Source organism: Vicugna pacos, chromosome 5 (assembly GCF_048564905.1).
Source record: "Vicugna pacos chromosome 5, VicPac4, whole genome shotgun sequence".
Classification (NCBI taxonomy): Eukaryota; Metazoa; Chordata; class Mammalia; order Artiodactyla; family Camelidae; genus Vicugna; species Vicugna pacos.
In genome coordinates this window covers 7,669,997-7,689,167 of record NC_132991.1, presented here as the reverse complement: position 1 = coordinate 7,689,167, position 19,171 = coordinate 7,669,997, and positions in this window count along the sequence as shown.

Genomic DNA, 19,171 nt, shown 5'->3' with positions numbered 1-19,171 from the left:
ATAATTATAAATGAAATGAAATAACTGTAGGCTGTACTCTGTTTCCCACTCCATTCTCACCATCAGTCAAAGAAACAGATGACCTGTCCTTCAGCTCCAGAAAGTGCCACCAAGGAGCGGTGTGGCTCGTCGCCACTGGGTTTGGGGGTTTGGTGTCTCTCAGGAGGCGGAGTCTTGACTGCTGTGGGAACATCACCTGGTCGGGGGATGCTGTCACACCTGGTGATGCATTGGGATGCCTTGGGGCAGGACAAGAACACAGCCAGTGACCTCGACAGGCCCCTCGGACAGTGTTTTAGGTGCAGCACTGGTGGGGCATCCTCCGCATGGAAAGAGCCCTGGCGATCTGGGTTCTGGGTACCATTCTGTGTTCATTGGGTGAATCATGTAGCTCCAGGGGCTTCTGCTCTTCCGTATTTAAAATGAGAAGGTGTGACTGTAGCTCAGTCTAGGAGCCGCCATGCCAGGGTCCCTTTGTCACTGTCAGTGCTGACTCATGCCTTGCTGTCTAGAAGCCTATAGACTTGTTTTGAGGAGACAAGACTCACTTATAAAGCAAGAGAACAGAACAAGATGATGGATAATCCACTGTTACATTAGGGTGAGGCAGAACGGAAGATGTAACCACCTTTCAGAAACACACCTTCAAGAGTATTTCTGGTAATCTGTGAGTAGCAAGAAAATGGGTGATTCTTTCCTTATCACACGGTTTTGTATTTAAAAAAATCACATTAATGCTTTGATAATCAGAAAAAAGATTTTAAAAAATCTAAGGAAAAATGCTTCCGCAAAAATCAAGCGTCGTTAAAAAAAAATCAAGCGTTGTTGATTTGAAAGTCGTGGTTGTCAGTCGTTGTGGTTTGAAATCACCTGGAGCCGTTCTCAAAACACGCCCAGGGTCTCTCAGCGTTACGTGCTTCATTGCTGTGTGGCTTCCTACTGTAGGAGTAGATTCCACTGTATTTGTCTACTCTCTGGATGATGGACCTTGAATGTCTTCTTGGTTTTGGCTGCCACCAGTAGGCACTGCTGTGAACATTTTTGTACCTGTCGTTGGGGTTCACGAGGAGCCCCTCTGCTGGGGGTATGCCTGGGAGTGGCATTGCTTGTTATAGGACATACTGCGAGCTTTCCAAAGTGGGTGTCCCAGACCACACTCCCACCAGCCATTCATAAGAGCTCCACCTGCTCCTCACCCTGCCAACACTTGGCGTTGTCTGTTTCTTGTTTTAGCCATTCTCACAGGTGATTAGCGGCGTTGCACTGTGGTTTTCACTTGTACTCCCCCAACACTGCTAGCTTTAGCAGTTTTTCGTGTTTACTGGCATTTGGACATCTTCTCTTGTGAAGTGGTTGCTCAGGTCTTTTGTCCGTTTTTCTATTAAGTTGTCTGTCTTTTGCTTACTAATTTGTAGGAGTGCTTACATATTCTGGATAGAAATCCTTTGAGAGAGAAATCTATTGCAAATATCTTCTACCCTGTGGCTTACCTTTTCTCCTCTGAAATTCTTAATTTAATGTGATCCAGTTTACTGAGTTTCCCCCATGATGGTTGTTAGTGCTTTTGTGTCCTGCTTATAAAATCTTTGCCTACCCCAAAGTCATGAAAGTATTGTCCTGTATTATTTCCCAGAAATGTTCTTTTACCATTTACACTTAAGATGTACAATCCATCTGGAATTGCTTTTTTGGTATGGTGTGAGGTAGGGGGTGGGATCAAGATTCATTTTGAGTGCATCCACCATGGAAAACAGTATGGAGATTTCTTAAAAAACTAAAAACAAGCTTACCATATGATCCAGCAATCCCACTCCTGGGCATATATACAGAGGAAGCTCTAATTTGAAAAGACACATGCACCCCAATGTTCATAGCAGCCCTGTTTACAATAGCCAAGACATGGAAACAACCTAAATGTCCATCAACAGATGACTGGATAAAGAAATTGTGGTAAATATATATGCAATGGAATACTACTCAGCCATAAAAAAGAATGAAACAATGCCATTTGCTGCAACGTGGATGGACCTGGAGATCATCATACTAAGTGAAGTAAGTCAGACGGAGGAAGACAAATACCATATGATATCACTTACATATGGAATCTAAAAAAATGAGACAAATGAACTTATTTACAAGACAGAAACAGATTCACAGACATAGAAAACAAACTTATGGTTACCAGGAGGAAAGGGGAGGAAGAGGGGTAAATTGGGAGTTTGGGATTAGCAGATACAAACTACTATATACAAAATAGGTAAACAAAACGTCCTGCTGTGTAGCATAGGGAACAGGGAACTATAATCAATATCTTGTAAAAGCCTATAATGAAAAAGAATATGAAAAGGAATATATATATATATATAAAACTGAATCATTATGCTGTACACCTGAAATTAACACAGCATACATATACTTCAATTTAAAAGAGATTCATTTTTGCACGTCGTAACACCTTTGCCATGAATTGGGCGACTGCGTATGTAGAGGTCTGTTTCTGGGCTTTCAGTCCACCCCCACTGCTCTGTTTGTCTGTCCTTTTACCCTGGTAAAAGCGCTGTCTTGAGCGCTATGGCTCGGTAGGAGGTCTTGGTATCTACTGTGTAAGACCTCCAGCTCGGCTCCTCTTCGTCAAAAGTGTTTTGGTTATTTTTGGCTCTTTGCATTTTAGAATCAGCTAATTAATTTCCACAAAAGCACCTGCTAGGGTTTTGCCTAGGACGGCATTGAATCGACGAATCCACCTGGAGAGAATGCACACGTCTCTAATACTAGGTCTTCCGGTAATATACCCCGCTCCAGAGCATCTGCGTATGCCGGGTCCCCCAGGGCGCCACTAGCTTAGAACCAAATTTTGTGTTACTTTTTTACCTTGGGCACTCTCCGGCCAACTTTGGGTGCATACACTTGACCCCCAAATCTCTGGAAAGGTGGGCTTGTGATTATGAATTCCCAGGGAAATACTTTGTCTGTCTGTCTGTCTATCTATCTACCTTCCACTTTAAGTCTGAGCTTTCATCATCAACCTGAGTTGGTGAGAATTCTTTTCTAGTTCGCTCTTTCTTTGTCTAGATCTCTACTCCACCCAGACACCAGACCCCAATCCCTCTAGGTTCCGACAGCTCACGACCCCTCCCCTGCCCCACCCTCCTGGCCAGGTTGTCACATGTCCTTTTCCAGCAGCTCGTGCCCTTTGCGGTCCCTGGAGAGTTCTGATGCTTCTTCACTGGCTCTGTCATCGTTTGAAATGGTGCTTATTATATTTATCCGGCATTTCTTGGCGCTTTATTCTAGGAGATAGTGTTCTGAGTTTGGCTTTGTGATTGAAATTTCAGAAATGGGGTTCTCAACTGGTCAGAAAACAAGCATAAAAATGGGCCCCTTTCTCAATTTGAAACATTCTGTTCCCTCTTCTTTGCCTAGAAGAACTTTGTCTGTGGTTCTGACCTTAAGGGGCTGGGCATCAGGTGGACGCTCTGAACAGGTGTGTGCAGACCCTGTGCAGGTCTGAAACCACTAAGTGTGTAATAGCCTCTGGCTTGAGGGGCCATGCCGGGGCCTCCTTCCACAGGACTTTCCATGGTGAGTCGTCTCACCACCTCCAAGCTCCTCACAGTCTTCTTCCTTCTTGTCTCCTTGTCCACAGCTGGAAAGGGCTTAATTTTGTAACCCAGCAGGACCGTGTGGCGCACTCCCGGGACAGACCCCTCCCCGTATGCTCTGCTGCAGCTCCTCTCTGAAGGACCCAGATCGTAGTATCTCATGTATATTTCCTGAGTTGTTTTACAGATGCCAAAACCACCACCAAGGGACTTGATGAGCATGAGTCCCCAGACCTATGGGCGCCTGAGGGTGGATAGTGCTCCCTCAACACCAACCCATCAGAGAATCGTGCACAAGCGGATCATGTACCCTGTGACCCCCGCCTCACCTGCCTTTAAATACCCTTTCCTAGATGTGGTATATTTATACAATGGAATACTATTCAGCCATAAAGACTGACAACATAGTGCCATTTGCAGCAGCATGCACCTGGAGAATGTCATTCTAAGTGAAGTAGGCCAGAAAGAGAAAGAAAAATACCATATGAGATCGCTCATATGTGGAATCTAAAAAACAAAAACAAAAAAACAAAGCATAAATATAAAACAGAAGTAGACTCATAGACATAGAATACAAACTTGTGGTTGCCAAGGGGGCAGAGGGTGGGAAGGGATAGACGGGATTTTAAAATTGTAGAACAGATAAACAAGATTATACTGTAAAGCACAGGGAAATGTACACAAGATCTTATGGTAGCTCACAGAGAAAAAAATGTTACAATGAATATATGTATGTTCATGTATAATTGAAAAAATGTGCTCTACACTGGAATTTGACACAAAATTGTAAAATGATTATAAATCAATAAAAAAAATGTTAAAAAGATACCCTTTCCTGAAACCCTTCGGGGGGTTCGGGGTTTTCCTGAGCACAAGCCACCGTATCGTCCTTGCTCAGCCCTGCAGCAAACCTTTCTCTGCACAAAACTCCAATGTTTAGTTTGTTTGGCCTCCTGGCGCGGTGGGTACAGGAACCTGCATTCTGCAACAATTACAGATGAAACAGGTAGACACTCGTGTAGCACTTATGAATAACAGGAAACAGGAAACTGCAGCCGAAGGGCCTCATGTCTCATGTGCACGCCGGCACCTCCTCTGGACAAAGATGCTTAAGGTCCCATGAGGACGTCTCTGTTACCTGGAGTGAGACCTTGCACACAGTTAACCATTCACACCTCAGGTAGAAAGAGCCCCCTACACTGGCCAGATGGTCGCCTGGAGGAGTAGAAAATCTGAGTGCAGCAGAAGTTGGGAGAAGCCATGCAAACACACACACACACACACACACACACACACACACACACACACACACACGGGCTCAGCTGTGGGTGGGCCAGAGCCAGGCCCTCCCGGTTTCCCGCTGTGATTGGGAAGAGAAGGAGGACCCAGTGATGGCCCTCAAGGGCTCAGGATCGGAACAGGAGGAACACGACAAACCTGGAGGGGCCTGGCAGGCGGAAACCTTGCAGGGAGTGGCAGGAAGGGATGGTTCTCCCTGAGGGGAGGAAAAAGAGGGGCTGGCCTCTGAACAGAGACTTTACCTTATGCAGCGATGTGGGCTGGGCGGGTGGAGATGCAGTGGGAGGGGCATCTGGGCAAAGTGACAGTGTGGGTGGAGGTGTGGGGTGGGGTGCATGGTGTGAAGGTAAGTAGCAGTGCAGGTGGGGGAGCTCTGGATGAGAGACAGGCCTCGGAGATGCTGCCAAGCAGCTGTTGGATCACTGGAAGCTCCTGAGGCTGGATTCTGTCCCGAGGGCTTGAGTTGGCCCATCTTGAGACCTCTGTCCCCAATCCTGGCACCGCACAGGGCCGTTCCTTTCTTTTCTGGAGTCACACCTACTTCCCAAGGCTTGACTCAGCGCTGCACCCCGATGGGGACCAGGGCAGGACCCTCAGTGTTCCCGGGAGAGATGGACGCGGGCTGCCATCGGGCTCTGCCCTCCCCCTCTACCTGCGTGTATTTTGAATGTTGCTCCTTTAGGCTACACAGTAGCCGTGTTATGTCCGCCTCTCCTATTGTCTCTGAGGGAGGGAACCTCAGGTCCAAGTACCTGGGAGAACAGCCAGGGAGCTCGCTGCACTCAGCAGCCAGTGTTCAAAAAAAAAGATAAAGAAAGTAAATCAATTATATTTAATCCAAAAAAAAAAGAAAAAAAATTTTAAAAAGTTAATGAAAATCTTCCCGCATTGGATTCTATGAATCCCAGCCTTTCTAAACAGAACCTCTCTCCTGGGTTTCCGGGTTCTAGCCCAGTGCCCGGCTTCGTGATTACTCGACAAACACTCATTCAATTGGTTGATAATGAGGAGGAGTGTTTTACAAAATAGAAATTGTCAACTAATAAAAAAGTCCCTGGAGAGCGCTGGGGTCTTTATGTCTTCTTAGGGAATTGAAGTTTGGGTCTGTTTTGTTTTTATTTTATTTTAATTAACTAATTAATTAATATCGAAGTACAGTCAGTTACAGTGTGTCCATTTCTGGTGTCCAGCACAGTGTCCCAGTCATGCATATACATACATATATTCTTTTTCACATCCTTTTTCATTAAAGGTTATTGTGAGATATTGAATATAGTTTTGGATTAATGACTTTTCTCAGTCAGAGGAAGGCCTGTAAGCTTTGGAACTGGGGTGTGTGTGTGTGTGTGTGTGCATGTGTCTGAAATAGTAAATGGTGCCCCTTGGCCCCTCCTTGGAAACGAATGACTCATTTCTCTTTCTTTATGCCAAGCAGGTGCAGAGAAGGCGTTTACCCTGAAGAAATGTGTGATCCTAAATATAGGTTCGCTTAATGAGGGGTGCATCTTGCTGAGTACAGAGGGCTGTGATTTAGATGCTGTAATTCCTTTTTTGGTGGGGGGAGATAATTAGGTTTATTTACTCATATTATATATACTTTTTCAGTGAAAGTTCCGGGGATGGAACCCAGGACCTCGTGCATGCTAAGCACGCACCCTACCCCTGAGCTGTCCCCTCCCCCTTAGGTGCCGTAATTTCTGAAGCCCCCCGCCCTAGACAACCTGCGGGCTCTGTAGGAATCGTGGGGATTTAAAGAGAAGGAGAATGATTTTCTTTCTGATGAACTATCTCTATGCCACAGTGGAGGTGTCAACCCGTTTCTGTGAAGCTTGGTAAACAGGGATGAGGGCGGGAAAGCGGGTGGGCTCACACGCACCAGGGGAGGCGGGCCGGGGCAAACTTCCCACAACCAAAGGGAAAGGCCCAGCGGTAAGAGACCTCAAGAAAAAAAAGGCCAAAAACCCTGCAGGAGGGTTTCCTTTGGTGCAAGTAACGGCTAGGTTGGTGGCTTCCAGAACCTATACCTTCCACACGGTTAAGCTATCCCATGAGGCTGTGATGAAAACTGGAAAGACGTTTCCCCTTGTGTTAAAATGTGATGGATGAGGCAGACTACACCCTGGTCAGACTTTTAATTCTGATGCGACTGGTCTTTATTGGGAGCAGATGGTCTCAAGGACCTGCTTCCCAGAGGAGGAAGCCAAGCCCCCAGGCTTCAGGGCGCGAGGACCCGGCTGCCTGGGAAGCTGGGGCACACAGGCTGGGGACTGAGCTCTGTGGGTATTTCTAGCAGGCGAGCAGTATTGTATTAATGCTCTGGTGACAATGACTCTTAGGTTTTGAGTGGCCATTCCACCCTGAATCCTATTTTTCTCATAAACTCTGTTTAAAAAAGTTTTAGGGTCCCATTTTGCAGAACCCAAGATTTTTGTGCACAGCTCTTATCTATAACTGCTCTTTGTAGCTGCTCCTTCACGCCGCCGGGGAGGGCGGTAGGGCACCGGCCTGCTGCCCGCGGGGCTGGGGAGAGTCACAACTCTAGAGACCCCCGGGCTGGCTCAGATGGGGAGGCCGAAGCACTGACTTTGGATAACTGAGTTCAGATGAACTCAGCTCGGGCCGATCCACTCCACACATTCACTCTCCCCTGGTGTGCCGTGGTCGGGGCACGGGGGAGCTTCAGCCGTCTTATACCAGCTCGGGAGAGCAGAGGCTTCGGTTTTCAGGAATTTTGCAAGCCAGTTGTTAACTTCAGCCATTCTTAAAAATTATACCATAAACTTCAGTTACATTAACTATATTTTAAATTGGTAATGCATACTCAAAACCTCTCACTTTCTAATTTTTTTTACTGCATTTTCTCATCTTCTCCACTCCTGCTTCTGTCTGTGGCAGCCGCGGGACTGACGTGCTGTGTGATGTCCTCACACGCGTCTCTGCCCAGTTCTGTGTCCTGAGCCATCACATCGGTGACCTGGCTTCACTGGGAGACTTAACAACACGGATATTGGGGCTTTCTCTCTCCTCTCCAGAAAGCTAGTTTTTTTTTGTTTGTTTTTTGTTTTTTGTAAATAGAGATACTGGGGATTGAACCCAGGACCTCGTGCATGCTAAGTATTACCTTCCCTGCCAGAACCTGGTTCCTGAAACTCGCCCAGCCCTCCACGCCACCGGGAAGACCTGTGGGGTACGTTGGAGTGGGGGAAGCGACCCAGCGGGAGAGGGAAGCCTGGGGCTCAGCCTTGGCAGAGAGACTCCTGAGCACTGCCTTTCAGGGCAGTGAGAGTGGCCAGCGTTAACCCAGGAATGAAAAATGTCACCATGGAAATCTCTCTGGAGTGGGTGACAGAAGGCTGCTCTGGGCAGAAGGAGACCCTTTCCTGGTGGCTCCGGGACCTCATCACAGACATGCATGGTTGTCCTGGGTGTGAGGGACTTCTGGGGCCTGGGGCCTCACGGGGAGGCACAGCTCTGTGGGGTCCCCACTGCAGCCTCAGGTACTTAACGAGTAGTCACTGAAAGGAGGGCTCTTTGTTTTATTCCCAAACAAAACGGCTTTGTGGTCTTTGATGACGGCCAAAGTTTTCACCACAGTTTGATGGAAACTCTGGCATTTGGGATGAAGGAGGGGGGACACGTTTGAGGCCAATTTCGAGAGTAAAATAAAATAGGACTTGGATGATGGCTTAGATATGAAAGGTGACAAAGAGGAAGCTGTATATTAATTTCATAATGTTTAATTATGAAATCTTCAAACACCTAGTAATGAGGATGCTGTAATGAAATCCATCGCCTAGACTTAACAACCATTCACATTTTAGCATATTTGCTTCCTCTGCTTTGTTGAAGCATCTAAACTAAATTCCAATCATCACAACATTTCAACCCTGAATAATTGCACACCTATCTCTAATAAATTTTCTAATATCACCTAACCCCAGTTTAAAGTCAAAACTTCTGAATTGTTCCCAAAATATATTTTACAGACTGTTTGTCAAACCAGGATGGGATCAGAGACTACACCCCCCCTCCTAGGAACTGACAAACTTTTTCTGTAAAGAACCAGATAGTAACAATTTGGGGTTTTGCAGTCCAAGAGGCAAAATCAAATGAGGCCAAAGATTTGTATATTTTGCATTAAAAAATCCAAAAACCATCTTAGCTTATGAACCATGTAGCACAGGTGGTGGGCCGGCCTCGGCTCCCTGGCTGTACTTGGCTGCCTCTAAGCATCTTCTACAGGATGAAACCAGACCCCTTCTTGGCTGGCCCCCTTCCCTGCCTGCTGCCCCTCCCCAGGTCCCCCGGGGGCATCCCTTAATAATTCACTTGCCCCCCCAATCCTCCTTTCGAGTCTGCTTCTGGGGAAGCTGACCTGTGATAGTGTGTGATGTCATTGGACCACTGAGATGGGAGCTTGTGGCGGGCGGCTGGGGGTGGGCAGGGGCAAAGACCTCTGCCTTGAGTGCCAGGGAAATATGGGCTGGAGCCTGTGGGCCCCATGGAGAGGATGGAGGGGGCTTGGCTGGCCAAGCATCTGTCCGCTGGCAAGAGCCAGAGGCATTGTCATGAGAGGAGGGTGTGTGTGGGGGGGCCGGGGGCTGGGCCTCAGCTGGACGATGAGAAACCTCTCACCAGGGGCTCCACCCTCCTCACTGGGTGGCTCTGCCCCCAGAAGAGCCCACGCCCTGGGGTAGGGGCATCTGCCTTCCCTCTTACCCAACCCTGAATCTGGGGGGTCCAGCGTGGGGGCGGGGAGGGTGAAGTCAGCGCCCCCCTCCTGCCCCGCCCTCCTCAGCTCCAAGGTCCACAATCTGCCCTGTGCTGGAGGAGGGGAGTGCTTTGAACTGAAAATGAGTCTGAAGTTCTGAAATGAATAGGGCTGAGCCTTACAAGCCAGAATGAGATTGCTTTAATTAACTGAAAATGACCACAGAATTCTAGAATCCAGCTGGGTTGTCCTTATGAGAGCTGCTCCCTGGCGGGGATGGAAGTGAGGCTGCGAGTGAGCTCAGCAGGTGAGGGAACTGGGAAAACGAAAGCTTCTGGCGCAAATCCTCACACCCTGAGATCCCTGCGAGCCAGTTCCAGGAGCAGCGGAGGAAGCCTCCCAGGGTAGCTTCTCGCCTCGTTAAGGAGAACAGGTCAGAGCCTTCAAGATCCGCCAGGAGTGGCCTGACAAAGATCAGAGCCACCACCTGGGAACTGCACGGGGGCTGCCAGGGAACAGCCAAGATGACCAGCTGCCCTTGACCCTCAGAGAAGCAGTGCATGATTGTTGAGTGTGCGTACGCCCCGTGAGGTACTTGGGACGGACTCATACTAAACATTTACTGGCATTTGTCTCAAGTGCAAACTGGCTATCCTGTTTGATTTGACGACTCTGGCAACTCTAAGCGTCAGGTACCCCCAGAGCATCGCAAAGGTCCAACTTGTCCCTCAAGTTACTGGTCAGGGGGACGAGGATGGAACTGGACACTGTGGGCTGGGGGACTGAACAGGACGTTGCAGACCATGTGTTCCAGGAGGGAATTAAGGTGACGACTACAAATGCCACTCACTGTGAACTTACCACATGCCAGCCCTGGGCGGGTGTTTGGCTGTGTTCTCGCCTCCTCCTGCAAGGTAGGCAGCCCTAACACATCCCCTCTGTACAGACGAGAAAGCGGAGGCTCAGAGGCTCAACACATCGGAGGGTCGAACCAGCTCTGTCTGTCTGTCCTCAAAGCCTTGCTGCCCTTTCCAGGACGCTGCCCATCGTGCTGTCAGCTCGGGGGGTGGGCCAGCTCTGTGCTGCCGGCAGCAAGCAGAGGACAGGCTTCCACAGGGAGAAATTCCGGGGCTGAGGGCAGGGATGGCCAGGAGTGCTGAGCCCCGCAAGCCTTAGTTCACACAGCATGTGAATCCTGCTGGAGCCAGGCGCGTCTCGTGTCTCTGGCCTCCAGGGGCTGAAATGGCCAGGGTGAGGGGTGGCGGGAGGGTGTGAGTGAGCCAGGTGAGCAGGATGATGGATGCCTTGGGCACAGAGGTGGGCACGGAACCTCGCCGATGTGTGCGCGGCTGTGTGTTTATGTGTGCACCAGGTCCCGGGGCCCAGTCCTTGGACGTGGGATGGCCACTCCTCTCTTCTGATGCTGGCCTGACTGGGCCAGTGGTACTCCCCTCGACCTCAACTCGACTTAGGGGGTTTCATATTGTGCAAACTCAAGATGCGCTGTGGCTGGGCATGCGCCATCCCTACCCATCTTCTAATCTATGCTGTGGTGGAGCTGGTGGTGGGGAGAGGGTGGCCCCCAAACCTGGGTGTTAGAGCCAGGGGACCTGCCTTGCTGTGGTACCAGGCGAGGTAAGTGTGCTGGCATTTCAGGATGATGTTCTTGGGGTGGAGGAGGCTGTGTGCTACCCAGCTGGACCTTACTGTCTCTTCTGTGCATAAAAGTTTGTATCAGCCATTCCCAATCCCTCCTTTTTTGTCTCCCTCTGCCCTTTCGCCCCTGGTAATCATACATTTGTTTTCTGTGTCTGTGGGTCTGTTTCTGTTTTGTAAATAAGTTTGTCTTTGTCATTTTTTAAGATTCCACACGTAAGTGATATTATATGATATTTGTCTTTTTTCTGTCTGACTTGCTTCACTTAGTAGGATAATCTCCAGGTCCAACCATGTTGCTGCAAATGATATTATTTCACTCCTTTTTATGGCTGAGTAGTATTCCATTGTATATACACTACTTTTACAGAGATATTGGCACACCCATGTTCACAGCCACATTATTCACAAATGCCAAGAGTCTGTTGACGTGTGAATGGATAAACAAGACGTGTGGTATACTTGCAATGGAATATATGATATTGTGATTTACAATTAGAAATATGTATTTGGTCTTTGAACTATTTCTAGCATTGAGTTCTTAAAACTCTGGGAATTTTCTGAGTGGTGGGAGTGATAAAGGTGTCATTTGTTATGTTAGTGAGGTGACCCATCCCGAGGATGGGGCTGGTTGCCAGGGGAACCAACCACATGATTAGAGAGTTGGAACTTTCAGTCCTGCCCCATTGACTTCCTGGGAGGAAGTTGAATCAATTGTCAAGGGCCCCAAGGAAAGCTCTTGTTTGAAAAGATATACGCACCCCAATGTTTACAGCAGAACTATTTACAATAGCCAAGACATGGAAGCAACATAAATGTCCATCAACAGATGACTGGATAAAGAAATTGTGGCATAGTTATATAATGGAATACTACTCAGCCATAAAAATGCCATTTGCAGCAACATGGATGGACCTAGACATTATCATGTTAAGTGAAGTCAGAGAGGGACAAATACCATATGATATCACTTATGTGTGGAATCTAAAATATGATGCAAGTGAACTTGTTTAGAAAACAAACAGACTCACAGAGAACAAATTTATGATTACCAGAGGGGCAAAAGGGTAGGAAGGGATAAAATGGGTGTTTGAGATTTGCAGATACTAACTATTGTATATAAAATAGGTAAACAACAAGGTCCTACTGTACAGCACAGGGAACTACATTCAGTATCTTGCAATAACCTATAATGAAAAAGAATACATATGTGTAACTGAATCACTGTGCTGTATACCAGAAATTAATGCAACGTTGTAACTCAACTATACTTCAATAAAAAGTGTTTTCTGCTAAGTGCAGCAAACTATAATAATAAAAACAATAATAAATTCACAGCACAGAGAGTTTTAAAAAATTGGCAAGAGCCAATGCTTTAATCAACCATCCCTATTTAATGAAGCCTCTGTAAAAACGCAAAAGGACAAATACTGTACGCTTCCATGTACATGAGGTACCTGGAGTAGTTAAGTTCATACAGACAAACAGTAGATGGTGGTTGCCTGAGACTGGGAGAGGGGGAGTGAGTTTTGCAAGATGAAAGGCGTCCTGGAGGTGGATGGTGGTGACAGCTGATGTCTTGTCCTTAATGCCACTAAACTGTGTGCCTAGAAATGGTTAAGGTGACACATTTATGTGTGTATTTTACCACGGTTAATAATAAAATAAAACAAAATAATAAAAGAGTTAAAAAACAAAGGCAATCTGAATAAAGTGCGGACTTCCGCTAATAAAAAATTAATAATGATTTCTGAATATCATCAAATATCCAGCCAGAATTCAAACTTTCCTGACAGTCTCGCACATGTCTTTTTAGTTATCCTGTTTGGAGCAGAAGTCAAACAAGGTCCCCATATTGCATTTGGTCTCACTGTGTCTTCAGGATAAATTCTTGGAAGTGAAATCGCTGGGTACATACATATTTTAAAGGATTGCGCTGCATTCTGCAGAATAGCCCTGCATAAATTATGTATCATTAAGCTCCTGTGTTCTCTTTTTTATGGAGCTGGACTATGAAATGATTTCTGGAGAGAGTGTCTCTGAGATGAGCATTTGTTCTGAAGGATGCTCCTCTTCCTGCCGGCATCCGTGCGCTCCTGGGTCCACCTTGTTGGATTTACTCTCAAGTTTCAATGTCATGTTACAACTCAAACTGGCAACATGTGAGAATGTTCCAGCTCCACAGTCTGTCTCTTCAGGGCTCAACTTTGATGAGGATCACCATCTCCCTAGGATGCTGGCTGCCAGGCTCCCTGTCTCTGGAACTGGGGCTCTCACACTTCTTTCCCTGCACCCCTCCTCCCCTCCAGCACCTCCTCCCTGGGTCTTCAGCATGACCTCAGCAGCCAGGCAGTGGGGTAGGTGAAGGGACGGAGGGTGGGGAGCCAGGGGGCCGTCATGCGAATTGAAACACGGTGCAGGAGGAGCAGAAACAGTTTTGGGAAGACGAGAGGTGACAATCACCTGCTCACACAGGCATTTCTGCACCTTGAATATGTTTGCCTCTGTTCTGTGGCTTTGGCTTCGTAGTGACATTCTCCCTAGATGCTGGCTTTAGAGTCATGTAAAAACTGTTGGGGGATGGAGGGGGGTCATGAAGGGGAAGGGAGATAGCTTTCAAGCATTCCTTAGGTGTGGGGATGGCACAGGCATCTTGTTTAATCCACTCAAACCCAGGGAAGCTGACATCGCTTCCTGGTGAGGCAATGGAGGTCCAGAGTTCGAGTAAGCCTGGTGGGCGGGTGAGCCCAGGTCTGTCGGAAGCCCTCACTGTCCCCGCCCTGGGGGCATCTCCCGCCTCCAGTCAGAGTGGGCAGGCCCGATGGGGTAAAGAGTGATGGCTTTACCCGGGAGAGCAAAGCCATCAAATGATTTAGTTTGCAAACCGAAGACATGAAAGACAAAAAAGTCTAACATAGGGTTACAGAATTCACAAGCTCCTTGAGCTTTTCCTGAACTTTCTAAATTTTCCACTGAAAAATTCTTTTAGGAGAGAAATGTTAAGAAACATTTAGGGAAAAAGGAAAAACAACTTCAGCAAAATAGGAAAGAAAGATTTTTCCCTCTGGAACCAGGAGTAGGAGGGAGAGCTCCTCAGAAGGAAATAATCCCCTGGCCTCTCCTCACTCATCGCCAGCCCAGAGGGGAGACCTGATTCAGGGACTTGAGCGCGTGGCAGGGACAGTCCTGGAGGCCGGAGTGAATCTCTCTCCCGCTGGCGTAGTCTCCAGGGGTCTAATTATCGTGGGCAGATATACTGAACGGCAGACCAAAGACCAAGTCTAGGGGCCTGGCTGAGCAGCTGGGTTGTTATCTTTGTCACCTGGGCCATGGGACCTGGTGAGGATTAAGTGCAGGCTCCGTTCTAATGCGGGCCCTGCTCACCCCACGGCCGCGGGAGCTTTCCTGGCTGAGTGTGCGGCTGCAGGGCTGCTCTCACCTGGGGCTGCAGGCTGCCTCTTTTGATACTGACAAGCTTTGTATAATTCAGCACAAAGATGAAAATGATGGTGAGGAGGAGGGGGAGGGAGGGGGAGAAGAGGGAGGAGGGGGAGGGGGAGGGAGGGGAGAAGGGGAGGGGAGGGGGAGGAGTGGGGAGGAAGGGGAGGAGGGGGAGGAGGGGGACCCCAAAGCCTGTGGCCTGAGTTCAGCTGTGAGCCTGACGCGGCCCCAGTTTCAGGAGACTGGCCGACAGGGGAAAGAAACAGGAATGATTAATTTCCAAGTTTGACTTTGTTCACCAGATCTGCGGGGTAGGCAGAGAGGGACCCCAGGAAGCTTGAAACTGGAATTTGAGAATTGGAATTTGGAGAATTTGAGAATGAGGGAAAAAGAAGTTCTTTATACAACTGGTAAAGAATATACGGGTTTGTTACAACTGAAAACACAAGTAAGGGATAAATCCGTGGTTTGGTGGCTGTGTCCCCTGAACTTGTGATTGGTACCACTGATGTCCGGGTGGGTCTGGCTCTTCCTCCAGGTCACAAAGCTTAGCGGAGGACGAGGCGGAGCCTGGGCAGCCGGCAGCGGTCCTACGGAGAGGGAGTGGGAGCCTGGGGGTGCGGTGCTCCCGGGAGGGGGCCCCACCCCACCTGCCGTCCATGGTGTTTCTCGTCTCCTCTGTGCCCCGCCCCACTGGCCTCGGTGGCTTCAGCAGCGACATCACCTGCAGTTTGCTCAGGACCTAGTTTGGACCCCTGCTGCCGAGATGATTACTTGGCAATTCAATTCAATCACTCAGTAAATATTTATCAAGGGCTCTCCAGGCATAAGTAAGTGAGCAGAAAAGACGCCGCTTCCCCACAGTCCAGTGGGGAAGACAGGTGTTAAAATAATGATAAAAGTTTGGTGCATAATTACAGAGATGACGTATCTGTCCATCCCATTAGACTGTGAGCTCTTCAAAGGCGGGGGCAGGCATGTACTCACCCACCAGTCTCAGCCGCCGGTGTAGGAGCAGTTGTGATAAAATGACCACAGAGAGATCCTTTCTTGTGTGGTGGCCGTTTCATTCTGGCTGCACTGACTCTTGGCTGTGGCCGATGTCCTGGAGGGCTGGCAGGTGCCCAGGGACCCCTGAGCGGAGCCTGCGAGCCTGCAACACCGGGTGCTGAGAGGAGCCCCGCCGTGGGCTGTTCGTGCTGTGATGGACTGTGGCATCCTGGCCTGGCTGGAGGATGCCGGTCAGTCCCTCTGCGGCCCTGCTGTCGTCACCCTGTTGACATCCATCAGCCACAGAGAAGAGCTGCAAGGACAGCCTGTTTGGACCTGGGGTGGCAGGACTCGAATGACCAGGCTCTGAAGTCACCTGGAAGCTTCCTCCCTGGAGCCCGGGGGTGGGGGGACGATGACTCGGATGCTGGCTTGGTGGCATTGCTGCCTGAGCACCTGCTCTGACCCTGCCCAGCACAGGGCCTCGGGGCAGAGTCCCAGCCAGCAAAGTGGAAGCCAGGCGATGTCCCCTCCAGGCTCCTGTGCTGGCCTACGTGGTCAGACATTGCCCAGCTTCAGGGGGAGGGACATACACGCAGACACACAGACATACACAGACACAAAAACACACAGGCACACACACGTGTAGATTAAAAAAACACGTAATTATGCTTTAGGTATTGTTTTGCAACAAGCTTCTCCCCCCCTCACCCCGTGTAATAAGGTGTCTTGGAGATCTTCCGTGGAGCCCTCATTCTTTGTAAGCTGAGTTGTCCATAGTGTGGGTGTCGATAATTTTTGTAACCAGGGTGCTGGAGAAGCATGACCGGGGGACATGATCGGGATGCAACTTCATTTAATTTCCCCGGCCTCTCAGAACGCTCTCGGTGGGGAGTTTTGTCCACGGCTGAGATAGACTGGCCCCGTGACAGGCCAGTCACCTGGAGGTCAGCAGCACGCAGTCCTGATGCGGACACGAGATTGTGGGTCCCACAGACTAACCTCTAATCCTCTGTCCTCAGCCTTGTCCAGGCTGTGCCGGGGCAGAGCGGGGCCGCCAGTCCTGGGGAAGGGAGTCGGGGAACGGTGGTTAATCTCTTCTTTCTGGTCTGCCTTCGTCATCCAGGGCTACCCATGGAGGGATGACGGGAAGGGGCATAGTGTTCCACATGGACAAGGGACCCTCAAGACGGCTCTGACCTTGCCTAGTCCCCTCCAGCTGCTCCCCCACTCGGCTTCCAGTGGTCCCTGCACCTGGAGGGTAGCACCCACCGCCCTGTCACGTGCTCCTTCAGACTGCTTTGTCTTTTGTGTGGCCCACATGTAGTTCCCCACGAAGCCCCCAGACGTCCCTGCCGGACACAGCCTGGGAGCACTGGCCAGCCCGCCTCTCTTGCCCTCCCGATTTCCCAGGGAAGGGCCTAGAATGTGCTTCCACGCCCAGCTCTCTGAGTTCACTCTGAAGCCCCTCCTTCTGGACTTGCGCCGTCTCCCCTTTCCAGGATGGGCTCAGTCTCGTGGACTTCAACAGCCCTGCTCCAGGATCCTCCTTTCAGCCTTGTTAGAGACCCTCGGGGTGTGGGGAGGGGTCTGAGGGTCCCGTGGTTGGTGTTCGGTTACTGACTTGACGATTCCTTGAGATAACCTTTACTGGTTACATGGTACAGACCAATCCTCTTTTGGCATCTCAGTCAAAAGTCCTGATTTAGTATTGATCATATGAATCCATTTTCCTGTTAATAAACATTTTGGTGGTTTCTTTTCCCCCCCTCTGCTGTATAAGCACCACTGCTGTGCATGGTGAACTGCATGTCAATTGTTTCTCAATACACTTAATACAGACAAAATAAGGAAAGACTTTACTGAAGACTCTTAGAGTGTCTATCCACCTTGACATCTAATGAAATTACCTTTTACCTTGATGTAAAAATGAAAGGTTGCACACGTAAAATGCCCAGGTCAGTGGTTCACAAGAGGTCGGTAAACAAGACGTGTTTCTGTTGTCGCCGTGAAGACAGGCTCGTACACAAACTCACATACATTTGCTTGTATTCCCAGCACCTCTCTGGTCTGTGGCACATTGCTGGTCTTCAGTAAATGCTTTGTGACAAATGAAGAAGATTTTAGGTCCTCTTGGCACTTCAATTTCCACCTTGGTTGGTGCCTGAGTTCAGGGAGAGGGTGATGCTCTGGTCAGAGAGTGCTGGGAGCAGAGGAAAAGTGAGGGAAGCCCTGGAGAGGCCGCCCTGGGTTCCCCGGTGGAAGCACGTCTCTGCCAGGAGGTCCCCCTCCCGCCATGTGGTCTTTGATCCTGGGGCTCACGGAGACCCGTGCCTGCCCTGTGCTCCCAGAGTTGCCTGGAGGAGGGAGGAGCTTTCTCTGTGTGCTGCCTGGGCAGAGATAATGCGTCCGCCTGGCAACTTCATCTCCCAGCTGTAAAATATTGATGGTCCTGGTGCTGGACTGAGACCAGGAGACACTCCCTGCAAGGTGCTTTTCGCCGGCTGGTGGTGAAAGATTGATGAACGGGAAATAAAATATTGATGTTCTGAGTCCCACATCAGGCCTCTTCCCACCCAGAGGGGCTTTGCATCTTGTATACTTAGAGGCAAAAATTCAAAGAATGGGTTACTTTGCCTCTGCTTAGGACCTGACAGCTTTTGGCCAGCTATGACTTGGAGGTAGTCTGGAATGTTAAAGTTGAATGCCCCTGGGAACTCGGTAGATGGATGTTTCGAATCAGCAAAAAGAAATCCTACCTTCCCCCGGTGCGAAAAACTTGTAGTAACAGCTTTGTCAATGCATTCTTCCTCCAAAAAATGTTATTCTTATCAAAGTTGTATGTGCATGGAGCTTAAAGAGACAAAGATCCACGAGAAAAACCACACTCTTCCGTGACACCCTGAGCCCCTGCCACCTTATCCTCACTAATGAGAGGACTTTCAACCCATTTTTGCCCATTCTTTTCCTGTTACCTCCGTATCACACAATAACATGCTACTGTTGCTACTTCTTGATTTAAACAATTATTAAAGTATCTATTGACTCTCCTTGTAGAAGAGTTTGACCCTTTCATCCCACCACATAAAAACACACATGCGGAGAACAGCCGTCCTACACCATTGGTAGGAGTGTAGTTTGGTGCAGCCACTATGGAGGACAGTATGGAGGTTCCTTAAAAAATGAAAAAAGACTTACCCTATGATCCAGCAATCCCATTCATGGGCATATATCTGGAGAAAACTCTAATTCAAAAAGATACATGCACCCCAGTGTTCATAGCAGCACTATTTACAATAGTGAACACATGGAAACAACCTAAATGTCCATCAACAGATGACTGGATAAAGAAGTTGTGGTGTATATATACGATGGAATACTACTCAGCCATAAAAAAGAATAAAATAGTGTTAGCTGCAGCAGCATGGGTGGACCTAGAGATTATCATCCTAAGACAGACAGAAGACATAGA